Source organism: Mandrillus leucophaeus, unplaced genomic scaffold (genome assembly GCF_000951045.1).
Source record: "Mandrillus leucophaeus isolate KB7577 unplaced genomic scaffold, Mleu.le_1.0 Scaffold301, whole genome shotgun sequence".
Taxonomy (NCBI): Eukaryota; Metazoa; Chordata; class Mammalia; order Primates; family Cercopithecidae; genus Mandrillus; species Mandrillus leucophaeus.
The window spans coordinates 792,246-804,865 of record NW_012103155.1 but is presented as its reverse complement, the minus strand read 5'-3'; the positions used below and the strand labels follow the sequence as shown (position 1 = coordinate 804,865).

At 42.9% G+C, this 12,620-nt stretch overlaps 1 protein-coding gene across 3 annotated transcripts in view; it reads right to left on the bottom strand.

Moving 5' to 3' along the window:
- The window catches only part of LOC105544576 (zinc finger protein 827), a 174,983-nt gene that overhangs the window by 160,894 nt on the left and 1,469 nt on the right, over nucleotides 1–12,620 (bottom strand). The gene's annotated exons all lie outside the window — the stretch shown is intronic.

Sequence of the window (12,620 nt, the reverse complement as noted above, 5' to 3'; positions counted from 1 at the left end):
TGAAAAGGCACTTCTTCATTTAGGCCATCGCCCTCTATCTCCATTTTTATCACTGTGAAAGAAACTACCATACTTCACAGTTGACTTTTGAGATGTAATCAAACCACTAAATTTAGCAATCATTATCTCTTATCTGGGTCAGCCCCTTCCATATTTTTCCTACTTCTTATCTTTACATCGCCAATATGGCCCCTCTGGTTCAATGAAGTCCCTTATCTTAGTGTCTCTCACATAAATGAACTTTTGATTTATTTTGCCCTGTTTTGGTTAATGTATTAGTCTGTTATCACACTACTAATAAAGACATACCCAAGACTGGTTAATTTATAAAGGAAAGAGGTTTAACTGACTCACAGTTCCAAATGGCTGGGGACGCTTCACAATCACAGTGGAAGGCAAAGGAGAAGCAAAGTCACATCTTCCATGGCAGCAGGTAAGAGAGTGTGTGCAGGGGAACTCCCTTTTATAAAACCATCAGATCTCATGAGACTTATTCACTATCACGAGAACACCACGGGAAAGACCCACCCCCATGATTCAATTACCTCCCACTAGATCCCTGCCATGACATGTGGGAATTATGTGAGCTACAATTCAAGATGAGATTTGGGTGGGGACACAGCAAAACCATATCAGCTAATGACATTTCTTCTTCTTGGAATGTTCTCTCTTCTCTGCTCAGGATCTAAGTCCATCACTTCCTTGAGGATGCTTTATATGTCATTCCTCTTTGAGAATCTTTTACCCACACACTTGCTGTGTTTCCTCAAACATTTACACATCTAACTGATAGTATGTGGTCTTGCACTTGTTACCATATTGATTTGTACTTATCCTCTGTGATTATTTTGTGTCAACATTTGAAAGAACTATCAGCAGAGGTTGCATCCTACAGAACTTCTGTTAGCCAGGTAAATGCTCAAAACTTTTCTTTAATGAATGAGCACCAAGTGAGGGTTACAATTCTTAGCCAATCAAATCGTCACTGCTCTAACATGACACCGTGTCGCCACACACCTCTACTCCCAAAAGGCTCTCAATTCAGTATAGTGAAATATGTGTTCCCCTGCTGTGGGAACAGATTTCCAATTTTAAATAGAAACCAAGCAAAGTAGCACTTTACAGAATTGTTTCCTGAAATATTAAACAATTTTAGAGTTCAATGCTTCTTATCTCACCCCACATTACTTGAAGTCCTTAGAAAATCACCCCCAACGGGTGGCTGAACCAGCTTCTTCATAAACACAACATCTGCTATTTCATTTTTGGATAGTTTTATTTATTCAACAAGTCTCATCAAATCAAATGTATATTCCTTCTAACTTCTATCCTATTGGCCCTACTCTCTGTTTTCTGATTAGCACTTCATAAGTTTATGAAAATACTTTCCAAGCTGAATTTTAATTATTTGCTTCCATCTCTTTCTCTGCTCACTTGTCTCTGAGCTCCTTGAGAGCAGGGACCATGCTCTATTCAGTTCCGCAAATTCCCAAACTTTGCTCAGTTAGTGCTGGTGAAATGAATGAATGAATGAACAAATGAAGTATCGGTTATCACACACAAGCTGAGAATGTAGGATGAATAACAATTTACTCCCTTTTTCACTTGACAGAACTTCATATATTTGAATGTAGCAATCATGCACAATTTTTATCCACCCCCACTCTTAAATTAAGTATCCCCAATTGCCTCAATAACTAGTTTCTCATATGATGATTTCAAGAGCCTACAACATTCTAGTTGCCTCCCTTCTTGTGAGCAGCTTATCAATTTCCCCCTTTAAATCAGTGCAATCAATCTGAGATTCAGTACTCATAGATGGGTTGAATCAGTTTGTAAGAGTGATGTTGCCACCTTTGTTCTGAATTCCATACTTAAATTCTTTTAGCCAACTCTGCTGAAATGTATCCATTTTTCAAATAAAGGCCGAGTTTTAAATATTAATTGTTGATTAACAGTGGTTATCTCTGGGGGTGGAAGTTGGGATAAGGGGACTTTCATACTTTAACATTATTGCATGGGTTTAATTATTTATACTAAGCATGTACTACTTTTGTCATTAAAAGCCAGTATCAATTTTTAAAAATAAATTAATAGTTAATATTTGTGTTTTCTATGGTTCCAGCCTTACGGAGTACGTCCAAGCCATATTTAAGCTTCTCATACTTTTTCTCTTCTTCTGCACATATTTTTTCACCTATCAACAAGTATTTGAGTAGCCATTTGTGCACAGCACTTCTCTCTAACTACGATCTAGTAGCCAACCCAAACCTTACTTCTAGATTGTGAAATTTCTCTCTTTCTATAAATGTCACAAAGCAGCTCACTGTAATTTGATTTCTCACTTTCTTAAGGTCAGATTAAAACCCAGTAAGATATTATTTGAAGTTTGCCTTCCCCTAGAAGGGAGAAATCATATAGCACATTTCAGTAACGTTTCCTGGAGCGTAGGGTCTCCCACACTTTGTTTCCTCCCAAATACAGCTGTGTTTCATGCTCTAGAGAGGACTGTTGGGTTAACAAGTAGGGCCAAACAAGTGCAGATTAGAAAACATCGCCTAATTCTAGGCCATTACGCGAAGGCAGTGCTCTCCATATGGAGCACATAATTCAGGCCTCAGACAGTGTCACTGCATGTGATTCCATTCTACTACCCTCTGCTTAGTCCCTGCTCTCTAGGAGCTCAGAGACAACTGAGCAGAGAAAGAGATGGAAACAAATAATTAAAATTCAGCTTGAAAAGTATTTTCATAAACTTATGAAGTGCTGATCAGAAAACAGAGAGTAGGACCAATAGGGTAGAAGTTAGAAGGAAGATATACTTTTGACTTGGTAAGACTGAGATAAACTCAGATCTTAAGTCTTTGAGGAGGGAAATATTATTGGCAGCAGCAGTTTTCATGAATCACGGGACCATCAAGTTCCATCAGCAACTAAAGGGTTCTCCTCCTGTAGCGGAGGGGCTCTAAGCAGTTTACAATGGCCAAAACCATCTCCTTCAGGCTGTGGGATCCCATGTAGACTTCACAGACCTACAGCTGCACTGGGTCTCAAGAGACCATCAAATGGTCCAGCCCTTGGTAGTGCTGACACTGGTGACTACAAGCTAGCTTCTTCCTCTCTCTGGGTCTGTGTCCACTTCTGTCCAATCAGTGGCAGAAGCAGCCCTTCCCTGCCTGCCTCACAGGCAGATGATAAAGGGCTTCATGAAGAATAAAGTGTAATATAAATAGGAGGTTTGGGTAATGTACTGTTTTCCATTTTACGTGATGGAGCTACTGAAGCACAGAGATGATTAAGTGACTTGCCCAAGGTCACACAGCCAGTGAAAAACCTTGGTGATGGGACAGTTTAAGGGAGAAGACTGGAGTCTGTGTCTCCTGCCTACTGTAGGTCCTTCTGTGAGTCTCTCTGGTTTCCAGCCTCGAGGAGTTGCAGTCCATTACCCAGGTCCACAAGCTAATTTTAGGGTTTTAAGAGCCTGAAAAATTACCGTCACTAAGCTGACCAGGCTCACCATCGCATGTCTTTATTTTTGGCTGAAATGGTAACATCCCAGAGTGGGAGTGCTGGTTAGTTCAGGGGTCCTCAACTCAGGATTAAGCAAATTAATCACATCACCCAGGGAGCTTTTAAAAAATGTTAATGCTCAAGCTCCACTCTGGGTCAATTCAACTTAAATCTCTGGGGGTGTTCGTATTTTTAAAATACAGGTGATTCTAATACATCTGGTTGAGAGCCACTGGGTTGGCTGATAGTGATCAGAAACTGATGAACACCAATAGTTGTCCTTGACTAATTACATAATACAGTTCAAGCAATCCTCAGTTGACATGAATTCACACCTCAAGGGTGTTAACATGGCCAGCATTTACTGTGCACATATCCTATGCCAGACACAAATCTCAAGTATCCACATGTACAAGCTGACTTAGTCTCAGAGAACCTACAATGGTCTCTCACTTCACAGATGAGAAAAACAGGCAGATAACTGCAGTAACTTGCTAGTGTCATGGCTACAATGTGGTGCTGCCAGGATCTTAATCCCTATACAGCTTCTTGATACTGCCATCAAATGTGCTGTACAACACCTGAGACTCTGATGAATGGAAAGATCAAAGAATGCTGGGGAATGCAGAACAGTTTCTAATCCAAACGCCTACAGGGATCAGGAGGTAAGATACCTGAGGGAGGCGGGCAGGTGTATATGCATATGGGGACATGGTGGCCGAGTGGCAGGAACTGTGGCAGACTGACGAGCACATGCCTGGGGAATGGAGACAGCCGCCACCGACTACAGCAGATTGCTGCCATGTGGGGAGGTGGGCCCAGTGCGAGTGGCTCTTCCAAGTTTTCAAAGGAAGCTGGAAATTTGGATTTTTATAGGAAACCTCCAATTTCCAAAATGTTGTCTCAAGTTTTTAAACAGTATCTGTGTGGGGCAAAACACATTACTATGGCACCAGCTTGTAACCTACGATATGATCTCTCTCTCCCACTGCGCACACATACACACACCCCCATCCTTCATTTAAGATTCATTGCATGTATTCTCTTGATTTGGTTCTCTGTGATTAGAAACAGCAGACCCTGCCTTTCCTTCTTTCTGTGTAAATAAACTATTACCTATATAACATATGGAACACCTAATATAAATTTCCTCTGTGTTATTCTAACCAGTGGGCTGCCTGCTGAACAGAAGAATAAATAAATATTTATGCAATACCTATTCTCTAATTTGAGTCTCATTCTAAGTGTCTAAAGGAGGATTTAGTAGCCTCACTTTATAGTAAAATCTGGTTATAATGCATATGATTATTACACAACTTACATACAATTCAGATCAAATCATATAAAAAGAGAAACTCATTCCTATAGTAAAAGCCTACTATAATATTGTTGGCCTATGAAACAAGTATTAGTCAAGTCCTACAATAATAGCCTTGTAAAAGAATTTTACCATATCATATTACTATTATTACTCACCACTCTAATGAGATGTATTGAGAAAAAAAACCGTAGAAATCACCAAAAAGTTCCAGGTCAGAAATACCTGTAATCTATTCACAATCTAAACAAACTGAAACACCTTTCACATACTCGATAATAAGTAATATTTATTAAGTCCTTTCTATACAGCAGGCACCAATTAGGCATGATTTTGTGTATATGTATAATATTTACATTTGTATACGTATTCAATTAATCTTCCTAATAGCTCTGTGATACAGAAATTATTATCACTATTTAAAGATGAGTAAAGTGGAGGACAGGGAAGATAAGTCATTTGCCCAAGGTCACACAGCTAGTCAGTGGCAAAGCTGGGCTCTGAACAACCTGGCCCCAGAGTCTGTACATTTGACTGCTGTGCTATGAACTTCGAAAGCACATGAGTCCTGTTTCTACTTCAGTTGTGCCATACACAGTAGACAAAGTTAAAAGAGGGCACAGTCACAAATGATACTTTCCCCCTCTCATTACAAAACAACAACAAAAGCTTTTTAAAATACAGCACCAGACCACCTAAGATACTACTAGCACTATGTAACCTTAGAAACATCTATCACCCTCCACAAGCACAGTAGCTGGTTTCAAAAGCTCAGATAAGCAGAGTGCTACTGATCAATCATGTAAAAGATCATTTTTTCCTGGCCTTCTTCAGTCTCCTTTGAAGGCCACCTTCTTCAGCACACTCAAAACAATTCACCCTGAGATCCACATCTCTCTCTCACTCCTTTTCTTTTTCCCTTCACATCACAATTCTAATGGGGTCTAACCACTTTTCTGACCCATGTAGAAATGACCAAAGAGAAAGATATACAGAGAGGTTATTTTGGGGTTTGCTTTTTCAGGCCCTAGCCTCCAAGAAGGTCCATGCATTTCTTCCTTGCTGGTAGACAAACTTGGTTGAATTAGGATGTTCTTAAAAACAGAAGCAAAGTGTATCTAAACCGTGGTCACTTAAGGACTCCAGAGACAGAACTTCAGTGGTAAAGGCTGTTTTTCATAAGAAGGGAATGGACAGTCGGAAACAATATCCTTTTTAGGCACACTGAATCTGCCGCATTTAATATAACCCTAGGTCAGACTGTGAAAGCAGAGTTGCTAAAGGCCACATTCTGACCTCAGATCGTGGGCGCGTATCACTGTGCATTTTATAAAATTAGCTACAGTGCAGCCTCTGTGTGTGTGTGTGTGTGTGTGTGTTTGTGTGTGTGCGTACATGCAGTGAAGCTAACTTTTATAAAATAGACAGCAACATGTACCCATGCCACTTAAGATTAGTATCAAGCCAAACTCTGATTTTAATTTATAAAACTACTTTGTAACTACAACAATTCTATCCCAAGGTGGGTCCCTGGGGAATGATAGGCATCATCAGAGAGGCCCCTGCCTCAGCACCTAGTCACACACTATTCTCCAGTATCATAAAAAATAACTTACAGAGAGAGGGCAGAAATACAAAACTTGCTCCCAAACACAAGGGAGAAAGCGGCCAGAAATGCCGACCCATCAAGTACTCTTAGCTATTTCTAAGGTCTGTGCTTCACACATTAGTCTCTTATAAAATATGACAGAAGACATTTTGGCTACCATGAACTGTAAAGTGTTTTGTACACTTAGCCCTAGATGGAATGAATTACTGAGCTACACCTAGCAAACCAGGAGACAGAAGAGAGTACATCAGAAACAGGCACCATCATTTACAATCTATACCTCTAAAATGTGGTTCTAAGAGTACATTAACTAGCCAATATAGCAATGAAATCTGATGGAAAAAAAGCTCACATCCTACCATAACTAGGCCTGGTTGGGATTTTTTTCCAATAAGAGAAAACCTAAAATCTATGCCTTCACCACAAAGCTCATGGTCTTGTAAAATCTTATGCTGGAAATCCTTAACGCCCCCTAAAGCCCTATTCTGTAGGTCATACTCTCATTATCTTGTTCTGCGATCAGTCTGATTAAATTATACAAAATTACGAATACATCACTCAGAATGAAGAGATTAGCTCCAGCCAATTCTGTTTGTTTTTCCTTGTCCTGTCCTAATACTCCAGTGGATATTTAAAAATGAAGAATGGAGGAAGACATGGCAACTTCAAATGGGGACAAAGGCTATATTAACCTAATCTCAGAAATACGCTGTCTTCATCTTTCACAGATGGCACCGCTGACCAGTCATAGAAACAGGGGTAGCAATGTGGGCTCCATCATCATTTCCCTCTCTCACACCTTGTGCTGCAGTCTCAATGCTGGTGTCCCCCCAAATTCATGTTGAAACTTAATCCCCAATGTGATAGTATTAGAGATGGGGCCTTTGGGAGGTGACTAGATCGTGAGGATAGAGCCCTCAAGAAAGGGATTAGCGCATTTATAAAAGGGGCCCTAGAGAGCTTGTGTGCCCCTCCCACTATAGAAAGACACAGCAAAAAGATACCATCATTGAAGCAGAGATTGAGCCCTCAGCAAACACTGAATCTGCTGGCACCTTGATCTTGGACTTCCCAACTTCCAGAACTGTAGGCAATACATTTCCACTGTTCATAAAATACCCAGTTTAAGATACTTTGTTAGAGCAGCCAAACTGTCTGAGACATCTTGTCATCTTTAAGTCCAAAGATACCAATTCGCTTGTAAGTGACCAGGGTTAAAGATAGTGGATGAGAGTTTTTCCCTTTTGTGAAACTAACTTGTCCAGACAGGATCCGAACCCAAACTAACTTGTCCAGACAGGATCTGAACCCAAACTACTGGGATTACTTAAGTAAAACTATTTACCAACTCAGCGAGGCACCATACATTTTCAATCCAGCCTTTTCTACAAGAACACATTGACATTAATAGAACTCTCTTGTATTTTAAACCAACTTCTGAGCTGAGAAGAAGCCTGCGTCATCACTCTACCAACACACTCTCCCTTAGGTGTGTCCATAGTCTTTGTCCATCTGATTTTACAAGCCTCACAAGATAGAGATTTTCTACACCTCCCTTGGAATTCTCCTAATAGAGGCCATTCAAAGACTCTAAAATCTCAAATGCACAGCAAGCTTTCACACTGGCCGAAAGCTGTCCAATTTATACTTCTCCAGCATGATTTATTAACACTTTGTGCAGCGAGACTTGTCAACTCACACCAGCTGTGTCATCCCCAGAGTGAGACGGCAGCATGCAGGTAAATTAAAAATCAATTTTTTTATTAGAAACTATTTTGAAGCATGAAAAGGAATGTGATTTTGAGTTATCTTCCCTATTTTTACAGGAAAGCTCAGTGATACCCTACTTACTGTATTAGGAATACAGGGAGTTTTTTTAGAGAACAGATAGGCATGATTATCCAGCATCAACCTAGACTGCTTCTGGGTACCTTGGAATCATTAGCTCTGGCTGACAGGATCAGTGAACTATTTTGCCACTTTAGACTCAAATTTTTTCCCACATGGTCCCTGCCACAGTTAGTCAGGAGGTACTGCCCGTTCACTGCAAAAATTAATAAAAATAAATAAGGGAAAAGAGTTCAATCTTTCATCCTTTCTCTTTCGTTAGACACAAAAACACTGGTAAAATGATAAAAATAAGAACTTCTATTGCTTTTCAGTCATTTTGCTTCCCAATTTTACTAGAAAGCAAGAAAGAATTTAAAAAAGTTTTGTTAATGAAGAACACAATAACCTGATCTGGTCTTGACCCACAACTGAGTAAACAATGAAAATACTGGAATAATAAAACAACTGCTTTATTAACTTTTCCTTTGTGCTCCCCCTCGGGAATAGGCATCAGGCAAATTTCCAATGGTAAATATAATAGGATCTAAACTTGTACACGTTTATGTGTAAGTTGAAGCTAATGAAGAAGTAAGTGATCACCAATGGTAAAAAAAAAGATTTACAGATGTAACCAACACAAGAGAACACCCTTCCTCATCCTTTCCCTCTTCAGTTTGTGATTCCAAATGTAAAAATGTTCACAAAGTGCCTAGTCCCATGCGTGGTAACAGTCACAGCATCAGTTAGCCACACAGTTACCCACTCTTCCATTTTCTCAGGCTGACAAACTTTTTAAAGTTATCCAGTTCAGGATTCTGCTAAAGACAAGCAGGTGCTATAGCTCAAAGCGCCTCTTGGATATTTTTTTAAATATAGTATTGGACCTTGTTAATGGAAAGAACTTTTGTAAAAGAGCCATCAACAACAGCAGAATCATACTTAAATCCCAAAATGATAATTACTGCTCTAGGCCAAGAAATAAAAGCTGTATCTTTTGTAATAATTTTTAAAACCACCGCTCAAAACTAGTGTAGGTTTAATACCCTTTGCTTAGGGTCACCTGCAAAACTTAATACAGGACTTCTTTTGATTTGTAGACAGTAAGATCGCCATTCAACCCTACAGTATAGGCCATCTTTTTCTGCATATGTATGAGGCCCATATAACAAAACAAACACAGATACAAACACACACACTTCAGAGGCCCAGGAGGAAATGGCTGTGTAGAATTTTAAATCAGAAACCCAAGGCTTAGGTTAGTAGTGTCAGGTTAAAGGCTAACCCATCTCCAAAGCTAATTCGGTTCTGAACAGTCCCATGGGTGTCTAGCTGAACAGAAGGAGCTAGGAAACCTTAGCAGGCCGGAGCCCAGACTGGGGAATTGCTGGGACTCTGTGCCAGGGGCTGAGGCTCACCCCAGACTTGGTATCAGATAATACCAAGTGCTAGTCTGGATTTCCAGGACTAATCCACTCCAGGGTGGAACTTCCAGGTTCCCTGGTGTCTGTGCTGTGTAGTGGGAGGACTGTGGGCTTTGTAGATCCAGACTGTGTCTGGCTGGTATTGTACTTAATATCAGAAAAATAGATCCAACACAGAAAGAGTCTATAAGTAGCAATGCTTTATGCTGTAGAATCCTTAGAGGGGTGCAGACACAGGGAGAGACCTAAGAGGAAGTGGAAAGCCCTCCTAATTTTCTACCGATTCAGTTTTCGTAAGTTCCTTTCTTTTTTTTTTTTGTATTCGAATTCTAATTTGCACTTCTTAAATGTGTTTACAGGTTCTACAGATTCTTAAAACAATGTACTAACAGTGGCCATTAACCACTTTTGTATTTACTCAAAAGGACTCTTTGGCTTCAAAAATAGTTTTCCCCCTCTCATTCCTTCAAGATGTCCCTTCCCCTCCTCCGTTACACACTCCTCTCTTTTAGAGTCAACTTTTAAATCTGCCCCTATTTAACTTCTTAAAACCCTGGGATGACTTCTAGGAGGAATACTTTAATCCCCAGACTTCCTATATTTTAAGTTTGATACAAAACAGTACTCCAGCAAAAGAGAAATCCTCCTCTCACATATAAACAAACAAACAAACAAACAAACAAAGTGTCTAGCTTTAAAACTGGGACTTAGAACTACAATTATATTCGACATTAAATACAAATTAACACTAATTTTTCCCAAAGTCAATAATTACTACTTCACACCACTTGCAAGTTTCAAGCCTCACTCAGCACTTAGCAAGCGTTGGGTGACAGTAACTGAACTGCAAAATACACCATTTGCCCAGAAATTGCGAAGTCCAAACGCAAACTGCTTTAAAAACATGTGTAAAACACACTTAGCACAGGCAACACACATCCACAAAACTCCATTCAATTCAAAGGTAAGTGGAAAAGCTCAGAAAATTAAGGCCTCACTTTCAAAACTGCAGGGACTTTTACGGTGTTTCCAAAGGTAATTGCTTCTTACTTCAGTAAAAGTGACTTTATGTGACTGAAAGAGGGAGGTGATTTTTTTTTTTTTTCAGTGAGTGGATAACAGGATTCAATCAGACAGCAAAGTAGGAGAACCCACTCTCAAAATACAACTTCATCACCAGGTATCGACGCGCAGGAAAGGCCCACCAAGCACACGAGCTAAAATGGAGCCTGAATTTCCTCTCAGACGCAGAGGGTAGTCGCAGGAGGTCAGGGTCAAGGTCATCAGCAGGGCAGGCTGCAGCTGCCCGACTGCACTGCACACAAGAGGAGGGAAGGCGTTCCATCTCCTTCACAGTCGAAACAGATAAATCCCTTCTCTCCCACCCTCCCTCTAACCCCGCCAACATTTTTTTTTTTTTAAGCAGGGGGAGACGAGAAGAAAGGGAAAATGACCAAATAACCTCACCGCCCTGTTTTCGCACACAAGCTCATCAGCTCCCAAAGTTGCCATCTAAGGGCAAGTTCGCAGAGAACACTGAAGCCCATTTTGTCCGAGCAGGGCAGACCTCCCCTGACCCCCCCAGAATTCCTGCCTCCTCTACCTCCCCCCACACGCCCCCGACAAGAGCCGGGCAGCGCGGCAGTCCGGCCATGTGCACGCACACTCTTCCACCAACTGCTGCGAGTTTTCTGTGAATCGCAGCGCGGAGCCTCCCAACTCGCCCTCCCCGACTCCACCGCCTTCTCCTTCCTCGCACAAAATTTCCCTACACACGCAGCCGCCTGCGAGTGATTTTATGTGCATATATATTACATATGTGATATTATCCTCAGAACCTCTAGCGGGCAGGCGAAGAAAGGACTGCACAGGGGCATTTTCTTTTTTTTTTAAAAGGAAGGGGAAAAAAGCAAAACCCAAGCCCTCTGCGTCGACTCCTGCGTACCGGGAAGGGGAAAGAAAGAGGAATGTTTGCTGAGCGGACTGCTTGCAAGTGCCCTTGCTCGCCACTTCGGCTGCGGCCCGGGTGACACGGAGGCGCGGGGGCGCCCGGCCCGAGCAGCCCGCGCCCCCCTCCCGGTCCCCTGGGCAGGCACCGCCGCGGATATTTCGCGAGGGGGAGATCGATCGCGCTGCCTGTCTGCAGCGGAAACGCACACGCTCACACACAACCCGAGCCCGAGACACCATAACCTTAACCCTTCCCCCACCCTCCGTGAACTTCAGGTGACCGACCACGTCGGCCTGACACCCGGGCGGGCGGGCGCTCCGGCTCCACTCCCGCCCCCAGCCCGGGTTTTGTAGGATCGGGCTCCGAGCAGCGCCAAACCGCCGGGAGAGGGGAGTAGTGTGGGGGGAGAGAAGAGAAATTGACCCTCCGTCTCCCCCGACCCCTCCCTCCGGCGCCTCCCGCGTCCCCTCCTCCCCGTCACCCCGCCCCACGCCTTCTCCCCTGCCCCCTCTTCCCTGCATTCAAGGAGCCGGGCGGCCCCGGGGGATATTTTTAGTTGCTTCTTTCTCCTTCACTTTTAGCTTTAGCAGCATCTCGGAACACTCAAAGCGGAGAAAGACTGGGGGTTTGGGGGGAGCTGGAGAGGGAGTGGGGGAAAAGTTAAGAGTCGCGCAAAGAGAAGCCGGAGGGAGGGCGGAGAGGGACCGGGGGCGCGGGTGGAGGAGGGGAAGGGGACCGGGCCGTGCCGGCGGGTGTGTGTCTCCAGTTGGCGTGTGTGGCTGCCGCCGGGGAGGGCTGTGATGCACTTTAGTCCTGGACTCTGCTCAGGCTCGCCAAGGAGGGGGTCTGAGAGCCCGAGTCTCGCCCGGCTCCGTCTGCTCCGACTGACCCCGCATTTTATTGCGGCCAGGAGCCCTGCTCCTCCCTCCCCTCGGCTCTGCAGGGACCTCGCGCGCCGCGAGCCGCCCTGCCTCCTGCCTC